The sequence below is a fragment of the Lissotriton vulgaris genome, chromosome 11 (assembly GCF_964263255.1).
Source record: "Lissotriton vulgaris chromosome 11, aLisVul1.2, whole genome shotgun sequence".
NCBI lineage: Eukaryota > Metazoa > Chordata > Amphibia > Caudata > Salamandridae > Lissotriton > Lissotriton vulgaris.
In genome coordinates this window covers 963,145,307-963,163,879 of record NC_141699.1, presented here as the reverse complement: position 1 = coordinate 963,163,879, position 18,573 = coordinate 963,145,307, and the positions used below count along the sequence as shown (strand labels likewise).

General features: G+C 43.4%; 1 protein-coding gene across 1 annotated transcript in view; it reads left to right on the top strand.

Moving 5' to 3' along the window:
• Nucleotides 1-18,573, top strand: part of LOC147683761 (arylacetamide deacetylase-like) — a 201,328-nt gene that overhangs the window by 162,395 nt on the left and 20,360 nt on the right. The gene's annotated exons all lie outside the window — the stretch shown is intronic.

Genomic DNA, 18,573 nt, shown 5'->3' with positions numbered 1-18,573 from the left:
CTACTTGCACAAAGACATTGAATACGCAGAACCACATCCACCTGACATTTTTCTCCTACCTTGCTTCCAAAGCCTGGAATAAACTGCCTATGCACATCAGAGCCATCTCCTCAGTTCTTCTGCAAGAAACTGAAGATAAGGCTCTTTGACTGGCCTCGACCCAGGCTTGGCCTTTGCTACTCCTGCTTTCAGCACCAAGAAATCCTCCGGGGTGAGTTGTGCTCTATACAAATAAACACATTACATAACAGAGGCTCAGAGTTACCAAGAATTCTGCACCTCAGATTGACCAAATCCCTTCATATTGGAATTTATGGCTGCTCGGTAACCAAGGTGGTGTGATGCCTTAAGAGTTGCGCGTGTGTTGGAAAGAGAACTATTGAGACTGAAAGTGGTGGTGCCCTCACAAATGTGAGATATTAAGCAGGTAGTCTATGGACATTTGGGTTCTTAAGGCACTTATTAAAGACACCTGTTGTGATGGTTGTGGCTACAAACTGCACCCACAAGCACATCACTGGCCTGTCTTTGGAATGTGGCATGGATTCCATCCTACAGAGGAGTGCAGCCTTTCACTGCACATCTACATGGTGGTGTGATCAATTCTGAAGGGCTACTAGACACTTTTTACTTTCTCAGGAAAGATGGCCAGATGGTCAAATTTCTGTACACCACTTTTTTGGTGGTGCACACTTAATACTTCCAGAAGGACCATTGTGCCCGGGCACCTGTGTCACTGTTATAGAGTAGATGTATGGGAAAACATGACCGTCATTTTAATGAGTCTGTTCACTATCCATACATTATGAAACACCCACTCTATTATGCACAACCACTGCATTTGCTCCTCCACATAGAGTATTGAGAAGAGAAAGCACAACTATTTTCATCCCTTCTGTACTATGTATGTATTTCAGGAGCAATAAAACAACCTGTGTTGTTCACAAGTAAGACTGAGTTAAATATTTTTCATGCACACAAAATGCAGAAATTTCAGATTATGCATATTTTGCAACATTTTACTTAATTCTTTCCTCCATTATGGTGCTGAGACAGAATATTGAGTTGGAAATATCTATTCCTATTCAAAATCACAACGCAGCGTGAGAGATCACTGTGGGAGATAGTGACTTAGAGCTGTTGGAGATTCTGGGCAATTATAAAACCTTGCACATTTTCGTGGGTCCTTGAATGGGGGGAATAGGGGATGGTGTGTACAGGGGTTGGCTGTGGGTTATCTCTGCATTGATGGTTATCATATACTGTGTTGTACCGAACACTTTCCCTACCGTTACACTCACTGGAGTGGGAATATTAATTTTTACCCCTCCGTTATTCAACACTTTTCCAACTGTTGCACTCACTGGAGTGGGAATAGTAATTTTTACCCCTCCGCTATCCAACACTTTAACTACTGTTGCACTCACTGGAGTGAGAATAGTAATTTCTACCCCTCCACTAGCCAACAGTGTCCCTACCTTTGCACTCCCTTGAGTGGAAATAGTAATGTTACCCCTCCGCTATGCAACACTTTCCCTACTGTTGCACTCACTGGAGTGGGAAATTTAAGTTCGAAAATGTTTAAATGGTTTCATGTTTTAATTTATAATATAATGTTTTAATTAGATTTTATGTTATTGGTATATATATATATATTTGTAAATTTGTATATAAGTTTAAAATGATAAAATAAATGAAAAATAATAGTTTATTAATTGTTTTAAAGTAAATATATATGAATTATTAGGTATGTGTGTTTAACTTTTTTTAATAACATATCTTTATTATGTTTCTATTATATATTAAATGTACTTTATTTTTTTATATTAATTTTATTATTTAACATATTTAACATTTATTATTTTATTTTACATATATATGTATATATATATATATATATATATATATATATATATATATATGTAAAATTCAATATTTTGTACTACTATCGTTTTTTTACATTGATATTTTTTTCAATATTTTTGTACTTACCTGTTTAAGTATAGGGAGTCAATATTTTTGCATTCTATATTTTTGCATCCATATTTTTTACTTCTATATTTTTTTTAACATTGATATTTTATCAGTGAAACCTCCATTATTACTGTTTGAAGCACAAAATGTCTAGCAGAAGATGTTCTCCCTGCAAAAGCTCCTGCCGGTACCTTGAGTGACTTTTGAATCTGAAGGAAGCCCTAGCAATTAATTTTCACATGAGATGCGATCAGCAAGGATATTTCTTGAATTTTCACATGCCCGTTCTCCTGAGATACTTTTGTAAAAATGCCCATGATGTCCAACCTTTTAGTAGAGCCTACTTCCCAATTCTTTTCAGCCATAACTCAAAGACAATGTATTAATTGACGGCATTAGCTTGTGGGGTTGCTTTTTTTGGTTATCAAACTAAAACAAGCATTGAGATGTTTCTCCCTAAATGTCAAAGAAAAAATATTCATTTGTAAGTGAGAGGTAAGGTCAGACTTATCTCTCAAAAATAAATCTTTAAGTCAAAACACTTTTCTAGATCTCCTCTCATGAGCGATCCTATGTACCTTCAACAGAACATTAGAGCTGGGAGAAATTTAGATTACAACAGCATCATTCGAGTCATTTTAAGAATTGCGCACCACGCCTATGATGCGCAATTAATAAATTATGCCATTAAGTCACTTCACATAAATACTGTCCATTTGCTGTTAAAAATGTAGCACAAATTTCTAATTATCACTGCAAATGCACTGAAAGAACAGAGAGTGAGAGGGTGTTCTTTGCGGTGCTTTTGTCGAAATGCATCCTTCCGCCAAAAAATGACACAAGGATGAATTTCGCCATAAAATATAGTGAAAAATATTGTGAAAATACTACACCCCGCCTGCTCATGCACTTTACTGGAGACATTGGGCCAGGGGAGGACTACTCTCCCTGAATCTCCGCTCCCCTGAGATTGCCTGCTTGCCCAGAGGTGCATTAAATTGACATTGCGGCCACGTGACCTATGTACTCAGCCCCACTAGCTCCTGCCCTTTACCAGCAACATCGGGCCGGGGAGGACTACGCCATCCAGACTCCCCAGTCTCCTGAGATTGCCTACGCACCTGGTGGTGCATTCAATTGAGAGCGTGGCTCCTTGACGCCCCTCAGAGCACGGAGGAGGCAGGGTCACCTCCATTGGTGTCTGTTCGAGGACAAAGGGTTCTTGAGGCGGACCTTGTCACCAAGCGCATATTCAAGTACAGTTGCTCTTGTTCTTCCCTTTTTCTTTCTTTGAAGATCTAGCAAGGGAAGACACAGCTCCTTTGATGGGGAAGCGTTACTGCCATCCTCGCTAACTGTGTTTACAGTCTCAGTGTCACTCAGCTGCTTTAGCAGGATGGGCAAACGGAAAGCCAAGAGAAATCCGAATGATGACCCAAACAAGCTATATGGCCTGCTGCGAGTGCTTCAGGTAATTGCGTAGTGGACGACATAGACACCTTAGTAGAACATTGGAATGTTGGGAGCTCCGTTGAAAACAATGGAGTGCTCCAGGCTTATAATGGCTGGTATAAGCATGGAGCTCCAACATTCCAATGTTTCTTTGTTCACAGCTCTGGCTGTGAACAAAGGCTTCAGGGACCCTGAGGGGATTTCAATCCCCTCACGCTCCCATAAGGCTTTGTTCGTTTTTGTTAGAACATTTTGCCCTCTAGTGGCTGAATGTTCTAATAGCCTTATAACCCTTCGTAGCTGGGCTATACCGGCTATTAAAGTCCCTCTCTCTTGTTAACGCTGGAGAGGGCCTATAATAGCCGGTATAGCCCTCTACGGCGGGCTAAAAGGCTATAATAGAAAAAGTAAAAACCTGCTAAGTGGTCAAAAGAAGCCACAGAAAACTGGTCAGAAAATGGCTTTTATTTTCAACCAAAAAAATAAGATGAAAAAGTCACCACTCAAAGTTCCAGCTCCCTACGGGACAGCTTTGTCCTCTGCGCATTCTAGTGATCTATGGAACAGGGAGTAGCCGGACCCTGTTCTCGCATGTACTTTTCCTGGAAATGGTAATATGATCACCAATATTGAGAGAACAGTTGCCTTGGACATTCAATGTACAAATTGGTTTGACCCTCTTGCTACATGCAAGGAGGAAGTGTCTCCCAAAAAGACCACTATTGAGATTATATCAACTATGTGGCCCATGTGGCTGAGTCTAGGAGTATGTAGGGGAACAGACCTGGTAAAGTAGACAATAGCACTTTTTACAGTGCACAGTCTGATCTTAAAATAACAGTAAAGGAATTAACTCTAGAGGTACTATCACTGAGAAAAACTACAGGGTCTTTCACGGACCAGCTTAGCAGGGCATGCCTAAGTACAAACAGAGGGATGAATATGAGTAACACCAACACGCTGAGTAGAGATTAGGGGGATATGGGAGAGGGACTCAGGAGCTCAGGGATCTCCACACAAACTATGATTTTTGCACCCCAGAACAAACCTGAAAACAATCACACACCATCAGCGCTTTCAAACTCCAATGCCCTCTTTTTCCAACTGGGAGAGGTTTACATTACTTCCCAATCCACACATAGATTAGGGTTCACAGGGCCGACTCTTCAAAGACGGGATTGTTTTAGGGGAAATATACCCAGAGCCAGAACTTACCTCTGCAACTGTTTCCCCAGAGGTGTTTGGTCCAAATTCTTATTTTGAGAGACCGCGCTCTGTTGATGAAAAGGGAAAAGCCTGGAGGGGGGCAAACAAAGGCAGCCCCTGGGGATCACTAAGAGGGCCCAGCAACAAAATGGATATAACAAACATTCCCAAAGTGGGTTGTGCCTTAGAAGAATCGAGCGAAGCGCTGATTAATAAAGTTACTCATTGGATAAGGTAGGTGAGACAATGCCGTTCCATTATAAGGTCAGACATAATACCTGCTAAGCACTGTATCATAGGCAAAGAAATTGACTATATAACATTGTATTTGGTTAGTAGAGACCTAGTTAATGGTCTATTCAATCTGGACCTGCACACTTTACCCTTTAAGAAGTCCATCTATTCAATTCAAATACTTTTTACCCAGCAAGAACCTGGGGCCAGATGTAGGTCGCCCAATACCGGTCGGTAACGGCCGAAATTACCGAATTTCAGCCATAACCGACCGGTATTAGGCTACTGAGATGTAGTTGGCCTAAATTGCAAATTCGGTAATTTACCGATTAGGTATTTTAAGGAGTCGGTAAATTACCGATTCCTCAAAATACCTAATTGGTAAATTACTGAATTTGCAATGTAGGGAGCACTCAAATAAGTGCTTTTCCCATTTTAGGATTCGTTATTTACCACCAACTATAAGTTGGTGGTAAATAACTAATACCTTTGAAAATGCAAATCTGTGCATTTTCAACTGTGACATGTGGCAGACATACATGCCCTTTTGGCATGAATGTGTGCCACTCTGCACACAAGCACAATTCAGGGGTGCAACAGGGTGTCAAAGTGACACCCTGGCACCCTCGGATGTGTCGCCCATTTTACCGAATCGGTATTTACCGATTCGGTAATTGCCATTTATTCCTATGGGCCTCCAGGCCCATAGGAATGAATGGCAATTACCAAATAGGTAAATACCGATTTGGTAAATACCGAATCTTACCGATTCGGTAATGTTTACCGATTTTTTTGCTACATAGCATTTACCGATTCTAAAATACCGAACCTGTAAAATTCAGTATTTTAGAATCGGTAAATGTACTTTACCTACATCTGGCCTCTGGTATCTAATCCACAGCAGGTGAAATCAACTGTTAATTCCAACAATAACAACTATTGTGGCCACTCACAAACAGTGGTCAAGCATACCTGACATGTTCAGGGACTGTCTCCCCATTACGCTAGGTCAAACACTTCAAAGGAAGGTGATCACTCTGTTACCCCTTCACAGATGGACCAGCTGCTGGGGGACCTCACGAATAGTGTTATGGTGAGGCAGTCCTTATCTCTATTTACCAGGCCACAATCCATCCTTGTACAGCAGCCCCCCAAGAGGTAAGGCAATCCTTATTAGCTCTTGATCCTACAAAGAAACTGAGACTTCTGTCTTGGAACCTAGAAGGTATCAGGTCTAGAATCATTGAGGAAGAGTAGGGGAAATGTGTGAATAACTACGGCATATGTCTATTTTAGGAGACCTGGGCCACAGAACAAATACAAAGAGTGGCTGTCACCAATTATAGTGCAGAAGCTGTACCTTCAAAGTAGGGCGGCCCTGCAGGTGGACCCATTATCTGGATAAAAAATGATCTGGGGACTCTCATTACATTGATTCAAGTAATATTTTGGCCTTTAACATCAAAAGTACCACTATAAACAACTCATTGCTCCTGGTTAATATTTACAACAGATTTCCCTTCCAACACCACAACTCTTCCACAATTCTCGAACTAGGCAATTTCCTTGGAAGAGAAGGGTCACAATATGATATAGTAATCGCAGGGGACGTAACCACAACTTTCGAACCCCTTGAGGTAATCAAAAGCGTAACCGTTGAAGAGGATGCCGCATTAAGCATCACATCCTTGAGTCAGGAAAAGCCAGCAAAAAATGTGAGGGTAGCATTTCAATCACGTCTCTTTCTCTGAACTTTGGGCTGACGGCTGTGAACGGGTGTTCCACCTCTGACTTAAAGCTTGGACATACATTCAAAATAGCTAACTGCAAAACAGGATTGATTATTTTCTGCTCAATGTACTTTTTTGGCCCAAGCTGGTTGATATGTGGGTAACTGAGAGATTCGACAGCTACCACAATGCCTTAACCTTACTATTAACAGATGTGCTTAACACATATAGACTTCCCTCAATTACAATCCTGCCCACTCCAACTATCCTTAGCAACAACTGAAGGGGGGTTAAGTGGCCTACTATTGTTAGCAATGCTGACACTGGCAAAAATCTATCATATAGTGGTACAATTTCTAATCTACATGAGCAGTAGGGGATCCGAGAAGCAACCTCTGGTGGTCACATTTACAAACCTACTCAGTAACATCAAAAAGATGTTTTACAAGGGAACCAGAGGTAAAACAATAGGCAGAAATAAGAATACCTGGTTCGACGATTCATGTAAGCTAGCTAGACAAACTTTGATGGAAGTGGTCAAGAACAGCTCAAGAACCATGGTAGCCATACAAAAGGAAGGCATATAAAAGTGCTCAGACAGAAGCTAATAGGAATTGGCACAAAAGGTTATTGGTGAGATTTGCGAGCTACAGCACAAGTCAAAGATAGTAAACAAGCTTGGCACCTAATATCAAAAGGTCTAAAGGTATAATTGGAGAAGAAAACTACTGCATACTGCCACAGACCTAGGAAGAACACTTTGGCCAATTGTATGCTGGACCAAAGGATGTTAACAGAGGTGTTACTGATTATCCAGCACTAGACCTTGATATAGACCCACCTATTTGTACTTTAGAAGAAACTTAGGAAGATACTAACACTCTGCACTAGGGTAAAACACCAGGTCTAGATAAAAATCCCCGGGGACCTTTTTCTCTGTGAACCTAATATTTGGAGTGTGATATTAAGTTATACCTTTACTGCTATTTTAAAAGGGGAAGACATTCCTAACTCTTGGCTGGGTGCCGAGGTAGTGCCTCTTTTTAAATAAGGGGATAAAACAAACCCGGCAAATTAAGACCCATCTGCGTCATTGCCTTTTCACAAAAAAAATGTTGTCTGCAATTGCTGAACAGACTTCTTGATTGTCTAAATGATGGGAATATATAGTCACCCCTGCAGGTGGGATTCAGAGGTAGTACTAGCACCACTGATCAGCTTTTTTGATTCTTATTTGATACTATGGAAATATGAGACAGTTAAAAAGGTAAAAAGGATCACTTGTATGTTGTGTTTGTCGACCTATAAGCCGCATTCGATTTAGTCCCCCACGAGAAAATACGAGGAATTTGCTACAAACTATCATTAGGCACCACAAGGACAATTATGCCCAGGTCAGGTGGAGACTATAGGGTGAGTTGACTGACCAGGTTAGGTTGAATAGAGGAGTAAAGCAAGGTTGTGTCCTCGCGTCTACTCTCTTCACCCTTTACATTAATGTTCTGAGTGAATGTTTAATAGACTGCAAAGGTGACCCCCCCAAACTTGCAGGACAATTAGTTCAAGCACTATTTTTTGCAGATGATAGGCTACTTATATCTAGAACTCCGTCAGGGCTGCAAAGGCTAGTGGATCTGTTTGGTGAGGCCGGTGAAGAATTTGGTTGGGAAATTAACACCTCGAAAACAAAATTCATGGCAGTCAACAGCCACAAGTCAATCAGGGAGAAAACAAGGCTGGGCTCTTCCCTACTTGAGGAGGTAAAGGAATTCAGCTATCTGGGGGTAAGGATGTCTAATACAAAATCATGGTCCCTACAAATTGCAAAAAGTCAGCTTTTTTTACAACATATTGCAACTGCCCCAACTGAAAACTGAGGAACTCAACATATAGACTACGGGCACCACTGATCCAAGTTTACCATGCTCAGGGCATTGGGGCGGTACTTTAAGGGCCGTAACTATGGGGCCATATTAACATAACTCCCATTGAAAAAAATCGAAAACCATTTCATAAGATCAACCACGGAGCTTCCCCGGAATGCTCCTTTGACACCAATGCGTCTTGACTTGGGACTGAAGAATGTCACTCATGTGATTGCTTTTAGGCCCCTTGCCTTTTGGATTGGCATTTGGTCAAACAACACCCTGCTACTCCATGTACTAACCGTTGATACTAAAGGAAGCATCAAGTGGTTTAATCTCATCAAGAACTGGATGGTCAAAGTGGGTATGAGCAACCTTTGGAGAGATACTGGAGTCACGTTGATGATACCTGGTTAAACAAAACTACGGAAGGAAGGCTGACAGGTAGATTTATCAGTTTTAAAGATAATATGTATCAAGAAGAATTCTTAAAAAGTATAGAACCACAGTTAACAAAATCCCTGTATTTGAAATTTAGGTATAGCATTCTACCGGTTAACAGCTTCTGTAGCAAATGGTAGGGTGCTAATACCTCCCCCATCTGTCCTGCATGCATGACTGAATTTGAAACCGAAGCACATTTTTTATTCTTCTGCCCCAAGTATACACAGATTAGAAGAGACTGGTTAATACCTTTCTGTCGAATTTTAGCCACAAACCGATTGGTTGAGATCAATAGGATCGTAAAGAGCACTTGCACAGACTTTCTAGTTTTTATGGTGTCTAGATATCTGTTACTGGCCTGGAGACTGAGAAACAGTATACTGAAACTGTCGTGCAATAAGTGAACAAACTAGAAGTTTAAGAAGTGGTCTCTCTTTTATCGTGATCCGTTGCTCGGCAGACTAGCATTAAATTAACTTATTGTCCTGGGATTTTTATGAGATGTTAATTATTTTTAGAGTTTTTATAATATAAACTTGTATGTAGTAATTGAAGGATTGAATAATGCATGGATCACTGTGTGAGCATAGTAGCGATATGAGAACATGCGTGACATCAGAATCTACACAGCCCATCACAAGCAACGCTCTTGATGCCACATGTGGTTTTTACATTGATCCCAAGAGGATGTTGTGGTTTTACCATTTCATTAACCATGCACGATTGGTCCAGTTTCTAATGAACTGGTTCTTATTCCAATCTTCACCTACTAACTCAAACGTAAGAATTCTGCACTTAGCACTTTACTTACTGTTACAGCGGATAGCAGATATCTTCAATACAATAAAGCAACAACGTGAACTATGGTTAACTCCAACACTTAGTGAAATCAAACTAGACAATCAATTATTGTAACTCAATTGTATATAATGTACTTAAGTGATGGGATTTTATCAGCTAATTCCTTGAATGGTATTTGGATCTTTTTAGATTTTTTTTATGTTGACTTGCTTTTATGATTCTTAAAAAAACTAATAAAGAGATTACTACTACTAGTAAAAACTAACAGTTTGCTTTTCATGTAATTATCCATAATTTTCTGAAATTTTGCTGTAATTACGCAAAAGCCAATTTCACACATTTTTTTACACTAGTACAGAACATCGATATTACTTGCAGGCTGGTTTTAGGATAAAACTATGTCTAAATTCGAAAAACCAGGGACAATATAAAATATGCTTTATATGCCCTGGGAAGGAAAAACATTTAAAGTCATTTTTCTCTACTATAGTGCTACTAGCCCTATTGGCTAACATGGGGTGGCTTTATTAAACTTTATAAAGTCTTTCTTTGCATTGTAGCTAGCTAACAATACCATGTGAAGTATCAGAGTATGGTTACAATAAATCTATTGACTTGCCATGGTTAGTTTCATTAGAAATACAGGAAAGTAGTTATAGAACGTACAATCCAGAAGTTACCTAAAGCAGCCCTGTGGCAGCCTCTTCTGATTGGTCAACCTTTTGACAGCCTGAGCCAAGCTGCTCCATGACTAGGGGTGAAGATGCTTGGGACTACAACAATAAAGCTATTTGGTGGGAAGAGGTTTGCTTCCCGGAGAAGCCAGGGAGAGGAACATGACTGGGTAGATAAGCTGGACTTCAAAGGCAGGAGCCTTGGCAGAAAACAGATGTCAGAGAACCCAGACAAACCCCACTAGCCAAATGGGAGACCCCCTAATTAGATTTGAAGAGGGGCTGGAAGGGGAGTGTAGTCAGGCGTTTGCCTCGCCTCTAGGTTGGATTACACAGACATACACACCAAGTAAAGATTTTCTCCATTTTTAGTTTTGAGATAGTAGCACATTCTGGGTCAAAAATATGCCACACTTCAGAGGACGAGGTCATAGTAGGGGAGGAAGCTTTATTCACATTGGTTGGGGTGTACCCCCTCCTCAAAGCACAGAATGAAGGATAAATGTGGCAGAGCAGCAGAACAGAAGGGGAAGGACTGACCTGCTGGACCCATGAACTGCACCATAGCATGCCTGCACTCTGAAAGAATGCACCTGCTAGACTCACAAGGCTCCACTAAGAAAGGACTATGCTGACTCAAAGGGAACGGAGTGGACTCCCTAATCCGCAAAAGGTACAACATAGCTGGAAGAAGTCACCTAACAAGCCAAAGAGAGGATCGCCCCTGCTGACTCGTCCATCTGCATCTTTCCAGAATTTTGCAGATGCTTTCTGGGAAGTTGAGTTCTGGCCCCCAATCAATCAATCAATCAGAACATTAATAGAGCGTGCTACTCACCCATAAGGGTCTAAAGGTGCTGAAGGGATGGGGGGTGCTGCTACTGCTCGAATAGCCAGGTCTTGAGGTGTTTCCTGAAATTGAGATGGTCTTAGGTCAGTCGTAGGTGGGCGGGGAGGGAGTTCCATGTCTTGGCAGCCAGGTAGGAGAACGATCTTCCTCCGGTGGTGGTTCTGCGAATCCATGGGATGGTGGTGAGGGTTAGGCTAGCGGAGCGGAAGTGGCGGGCTGGTGTGTAGAACGTGAGGCGGTTGTTGAGGTATTCGGGCCCATTTCGTGGAGGGGTTTGTGTGCGTCGGTGAGGAGCCTGAACGTGATCCTTTTGCTGACGGGGAGTCCGTGCAGGTCTCTCAGGTGGGCAGATATGTGTCTGTGGTGAGGAATGTCGAGGATGAGTCATGCGGATGTGTTCTGTATGTGCTGGAGCCTTTTCTGAAGTTTGGCTGGGGTTCCTGCATATAGGGCGTTCCCGTAGTCAGCTTGTGACGAGGGCCTGGGTGACCGTTTTTCTAGTTCTGGTCAGGATCCACCGGTAGATCTTTCGTAGCATGTGCAGGGTGTTGAAGCATGTGGATGAGATGATGTTGACTTGCTTGGTCATCGTGAGAGAGGAGTCCAGGATGAATCCCAGGTTGCATGCGTTTCCATGGGTGTCGGTGCGGTGCCCAGCGCTGTGGGCCACCAGGAGTTGTCCCAGGCGGATGGGGATGGTCCGAGGATGAGAACCTCCGTCTTGTCTGAGTTCAGTTTCAGATGGCTGAGCTTCATCCATTCTGCGACGTCTTTCATTCCTTCCTGGAGGTTGATCTTGGCGGTGGCTGGGTCTTTGATGAGGGAGAGTATCAGCTGGGTGTCGTCGGCGTAGAAGATGATGTTGAGGTTGTGTTTGCATGCGATGGTGGCGAGGGGGCTCATGTATATATTGAAGAGGGTTGGGCTGAGGGAAGAGACTTGGGGTACGCCGCCGATGATCTCGGTGGCCGTGGAGCAGAAGGGAGGGAGGCGGACTCTCTGGGTTCTGTCAGAGAGGAACAAGGTGATCCAGTCCAGGGCTTTACCTTGGATCCCAGCGTTGTGGAGGCGGGTTATTAGGGTGCAATGGCAGACAGTATCAAAGGCGGCTGAGAGGTCCTGATGTCGTTGGTGGATTCGATGAGGGAGGTCTCGGTGCTGTGGTTGGCTCGAAATCCAGACTGGGATGGGTCGAGGGAGCCATTTGCCTCGAGGAATGCGGTCAGCTGTTTATTGACGGTCTTCTCGATTACTTTTGCGGGGAAGGGAAGAAGAGAGATGGGGCGGAAGTTCTTGAGGTCTTTGGGGTCTGCTGTGGGTTTCTTTAGTAGAGCGTTGATCTCTGCATGCTTCCAGCTCTCTGGGAAGGTGAAAGAGTTGTTTGTCGTTCTGGAGGCGGGGTGCAATGATGGTGTCGGCTTTGTTGAAGATGTGGTGAGGGCATGGGTCAGAGGGAGAGCCGGAGTGGATGGTGTTCATAACGTGGGTGGTGTCTTCAGTGCTGATGGGAGTCCAAGCGCTGAGGGTGGTGGTAGGGGGCGTTGGTTCGGTGGCTGGAGGCGGAGTCTGGGCGCCAAAGCTGCCGTGTATATCGGTGATTTTGCGTTGAAAGAACGTGGCGAGGGAGTTGCGGAGGTCTTGCGATGGTGTGATGTCGTTGCTGCTGGCGCTGGATTTGGAGAGCTCTTTTACGATGATGAAGATTTCCTTGCTGTTGTGTATGTTGCTGTTCAGCCGCTCTTTGAATGATGTCCTTTTGGTGGTGCGGATCAGCTGGTGGTGTTTGCGAGTGGCGTTCTTGAGGGCTGTCAGGTTTTCGGTCGTCTGTTCGCGGCGCCAGGTTTTATCAAGGGTTCGGCAGGATTTTAGTGATTCTCTGAGGTCGTCGGTGAACCATGTGCTTTTCCTGTTGCCAGGCTTGCCTGGAGGGTTCTTCAGTGGTGCAAGGGCGTCGGCGCAGTTGGTGATCCACTGTGTGAGGTTGCGAGCTGCATCGTTGGTGTCAGCAGTGTCGATTGGTGGGTTCTGGCTCAGTGATGTGGCTAGCTGGTCTGTGGTGACTTTTCTCCAGCATCTGTGGGGGATCTGTTGCGGGCGGTGGTGGGAAGTGGTCTTCTTAAAGGTGAAACGGATGCAGCTGTGGTCGGTTCAGTGTAGTCCGGTGGAGTGGCTGAAGGTAACGTGGCAGCTGGCAGAGAAGATGGGGTCGAGCGTGTGGCCAGCGTAGTGGGTGGGGGTGTTCACCAGTTGCTTGAGTCCGAGGTTGGCGATGTTGTCGAGCAGGGTGGTGGTGTAGTTGTCACTGTTGTTCTCCAGGTGGAAGTTCAGGTCCCCTAGGAGGATGTAGTCTGATGAGGCGAGGGCATGCGGGCTGATGAAGTCGACGATGGCTTCACTAAATTGTGTGCGTGGGCCCGGAGGTCTGTAGATGAGGGTTCCTCTGAGGGTGGTCTTTGGGTTGGTGTGGATCTAGAAATGTAGGTGTTTGGCGGCAGGGAGGGTGTTTTCAGAGTTGGTTGTGACGCTGATGGTGTTCCTGTAGATGATGGCGATTCCTCCTCTGGTTTGGTTGACGCGGTCCTTCCGGGTGATCTTGTAGCCGTCCGGGATGGCTATGGTGATGTCGGGGGCTGAGGAGGCGTTCATCCAGGTTTCTGTGAGGAAGGCGACGTCCGGCGCTGTTGTATCAAGGAGGTCCCAGAGTTCGATGGCGTGCTTGTGGACGGAGTGGGTGTTGAGTGGGATGCACTTGAGGTGGTTGTTGTTGTTGCCTGGTCCGGCGGGTGGGGTGCATGTTCAGATGCAGGTGAATTTGCAGGCTTGGCAGGTGAATGGTCCGTGGGTGCACTTCGGGGTGGTTCTGTAGCAGGCAGATGGTCGGTTGGTGTTGAGTGCATGGAGGGTAGCGGTGTCGTCTCTCAGTCGGGTTTCCTGGTTACGGCGGCCTCCATATGAGGGGCTGTGGGAGGGAGGAGCAGCTGGGAGGCGGGAGCGGGTGGCGAATGGGGCACCAGGGGGCGGGGCCGCAAGAGACGCAGAGGCTGGAAAGTGCGAGGTAGTGGAGCAGGTGGGAGGGTGACACAGAAGGCAAGAGGGGGCTGGGGTGGAGAGGGCACGAGATGGCACAAGGGGTGAGATAAACAAATAAGCGTCAACAAGAGGGCAAAAGGGGCGAAATAAACAAGTAAACGGCACCAGGAGGCAAAAATTAACAAACACAGGCAAATCAGACAGACCGAACCGCGGATCTGAAGAAGTGGTCAGGACACAGACACAGAGGGTAGCGGCAGCGGGACAGCCGCACAGGAGGACCGTATGGTGGCTGAGGGGGGTGACCTATCTGGTGACAGGGTCAAGAGGTAATCCAGAGTCTCTGAACCCTTGGCATGAGCAAGTGGGCACTTATTTTCTCCAAATAAACCCAGAAGCATCCAGAATTCAAAGTTCAGAAACTTTTTGCAAACTTGTGTAGAAAAGTGCAAGGAAGAGACCGGCTCGACATCAAGAGTCAAACCGCCATTAGTGACTTACTAATCGGCCTGACCACGCTGGTTTGACCATCTGAAAGCTCTTTAACTCCTCACCATCGAGGACAAAGGTTTTCACAGATTCACTGAGGGATTGTGATGCAGCAGGCCTCCGTCGTCTAATCAAACTTCAGATTTGAGGAACCTGAAGACTTGTCATCAAGAGTAAAGCTCCAAGAAAAAGTTAAACTTTTGATTTCATCTTTAAACATTCATATCTTTGGTTCCCTACATTGGATTCCTGTCATTTTGGTGTTGTTTTGAAGATTGATTTTTTTTTTTTTTATAAATTGGTATTGGATATTTTATTGTGTTGTGTATTTTACATTTTTTCTGTGTTGGTGGTATCAAATTCTTTATGCATACCTGTCTCCTAAGTTAAGCCTGACTGCTCGTTTGCTCAACTATAAAGGGTTGAACAAGGATTACTTTACTGAGGCTTATCTGGACCTATTAGTAATTGTAATATTCTTACTAGCTTAGAATGAATAACTGCACCTGCTAATAACTCAGCTTCCTATAGTAACATTTCACCTGAGGAACCACTGATTGAACTCCAATTCCTCTTGCCTGGCATTAAGTCAAGTTTCTTGATTGTGGGCCCATGCAGTATGTTTTTTGGGTCCAAATGGAAATTAGGAGACACAGATGATGAGAATGTGAGAAACAGGCCATTAACTGAAATGCACTCTGGCACTGAAGGACGTCAATATGGGAAAATAAAAATGAGGAGCACAGAGAAATGAAGAAATGTAATAAATAAACACAGTAGTGGGACACCTACACAATAGAGATAATTAGATAAATAAAAAAACACAGAAATGAGAGGCTTAGGCACTTTGGAGGGGAGCCTTAGGTACTGAGAGGTATAAACACATGGAAAGTAGGACATCTGTAATGCAAAGCACTGATGGCAGCAAATTTTTGAAGCTCATTTAAAGTATGGTAAGCGGCCCGCCATCTGTCAAGTTGGTCGAGAGTATATCCTCTACCACCTTGGTTTGAACACAACTCACCATATTCAGAGATCTCTGCAGGCCCTGAGAAGATATATGTGTCTTCTGAGAAGCCACTGTCACCGCTGCTCCTCTGAGGGCACTGAAGCATTTGTTACTATGCTAATACGTTTGAGCATACAGCATACATTTTGGTACTTTTGTGTTTTTGGCTGTGAACAAGCATTTCTGAGGGTCATTTTCAAATCTGAGGTGACAGCTGAAGTGGCTATGAACCAGGTGAGTTGAAGAGGTTGAACTTAAGTTGATGGGAGGAACAGTAACACTGAGGACCAGGAATAGAAAAAAAAGTTGGTTGTGCATGCAAAGGGGATAGTGCAATTTTCGTCTTTGTGAACAGTGATTGATCAAGCAGATGTGGGGAGGCCTTGCACTCCTCATAAAATCATAATAAAGTTACAAACGCAGCCATATTTTAGAGGAGGAGTACCTTCAAGTTCAGTTAGTTTCTCAGCAGGGTCCACCCAAAGGCATTTTGAAATCTTCTCCATCTCTCTCTTGGCAGTTAGTGCAACAATTCCTTCAGTCCTCTCAAGGAGGGAGATAGAGAAGATACACAGAGTTCTTGTAAGAAATTGAGAAATTAGTCAAAGGTGGTGACCTATATTAATATCAATCCAAAAGTCACTATATAAATCTGAACTCAACCTATGATAGTTATGGCCCAGTGCAGACAGGCCAAAAGAGTAACAGTCTTTAATACAGCATAATAAGAATTCAAAGCAAATGAGAAAAAATAGAGTACATTTTAATAAATAAAAGGACAAAAATCAAATAAGGGAAACCGCAGGTATAACGTTTTAAATTTGCGAAAAGGGTGAACCACCAACCGTGGTTAACTGAAGTCAGAATAATTTGAAGTCAAATACGATGGAGTAAGCATCAGATACAGAAACTAAATTTGATTGTGTCTGAGATTTAACATTGTGACTTTGGGCCTCATTACGATGGCATTTGGACACCCACAGTTGTTGTGTAGTTCCTACAAATCTATATAGGATCTGTGTGTTTCAACAACTTAAGCCAATGGATTGGTGTCCAGACTGATTTCAGACACCACCAAAGGATATGTTGGCGTTTAGAACAGCTAGATCACAGTGTCACTATAAGCCCTCTAACCATACCAAGGAGCAAATGTTTCTGGCAACTATTGTACATGACAACCCTTGATCCTTCAGGGATCATGGAAACAGTACAGTACTTTTTGCTCAGTCACTCGTACTCACTTGGTCTCAGAGAGATATACTCAGAATAAACCATGGGGGCATTTTTAATAAGCATTCATTAAACCAGCATCATTCTAGTATAAAACATGTTTGCTGCGACAATCATTAGACAGAAACAGATGTGTAAGATTACAAGCACCAACAGAGTGAATAAAAGGTAGATTTCTACCATGGTGCTAAAACAGTGAATATATTCAGGCATACAGATACATGGCAGTAATCAAACGTACTCCTAAGATGCAAACTCTTTCTAACTTACCTAAGTGTACCTAGCATGTAGGTAGGTTTAAAGCCAAGAACCCCCTAGGAAAGAGCCAACCCCATTTCCTGATGAGAGAGACTAAGGACTCTTTCTTGGTCTCGAGTTGGACACCCCGCAGGGGATGTCAGACCACTGCGTGCTACAAGTTCTGTGTGCAGGATTCTCATCATCTTGTGTCAGCATGGAAGCTTCTCCTCTGGTCACCCAGTGAAGATATGGTTCTCTTATAACCGAAAGGTACCCTCCGGTGTTCTACCTATATGGGTAATGGTACTGTGGGCCTGTAGTCCAAGGATGACAATAGTGGTGTGTTAGACCTGGCATCTGTTGGTGTGTTTCCCCTGCCTTTCTTCTTTATGACGTCCCAGTTTTGATACTGTTTTTGCTGGTTTAGTGTTTCTGCACACTTTCTGACTGCTCTTCAGTGTTAAAATGCAAGTGCCCCTCTTGTAAATTGGCATATTTGATTTACTGGTAAGCCCCTAGTAAACTGCACTGAGTGTGCCAGGGTCTGTAAATCAAATGCTACTAGTAGGACTGGCATTAAGTGTAATGGGGTAACCCTATAAACCTCAGAACATGGGCGGGTAATTAAACAAACAACAACGGTTCTGTCGGATTACAGTTCAATTGAACATAGTACTTAATACATGAATATAGCCATCTACCTCATGAAGGATATATGCAATAATGAACACACTGACCACAAATAAAAATTACTTATTTCGTGTTCCATCTTAACAAACAGTTGGTTTCTGCAATCAAACAGATATGCTCTCTAATATACAGAGAATACATACACTGTGAATACATAAAGGGTCTAGGTCGTGACAGGTGACTCTGTTACAGAAGGCAAAACATGAATACATAAAACAAAAACTTTTTCAAAGATATCCACTGTCAAGCACAATAGTCACAAGAAATTTGAATTGTTCCTTTTGTTCAATGGGACTTTGTGAAGATGGGTATATGACATAGAACGTCGATGTTTCGACCCTGGGGACAATGTGCTGATTTATGCGCATCTAGAGCGGGTCTTCATCAGGATCATTCTGAAGAAACGAACCGAAGGATTCACTCATCTTCGCTGCAAGCTCGAGCAAATGCCAAAGCGGAGCAGACCCCCAAACAAGTTGCACCGGCTGGTGCTGAACAACCATAAATAAAAATTAAGAACCAGTGATTTACCCTGGTGTATGTCAGCTGACATGCACCATCTACATTAGAAGACCAGATAAATCACACACCGAGTAACAAGGTCATCCATCCATTTTCCATTCCTGATGAAGACCCGTTCTAGATGCGCATAAAT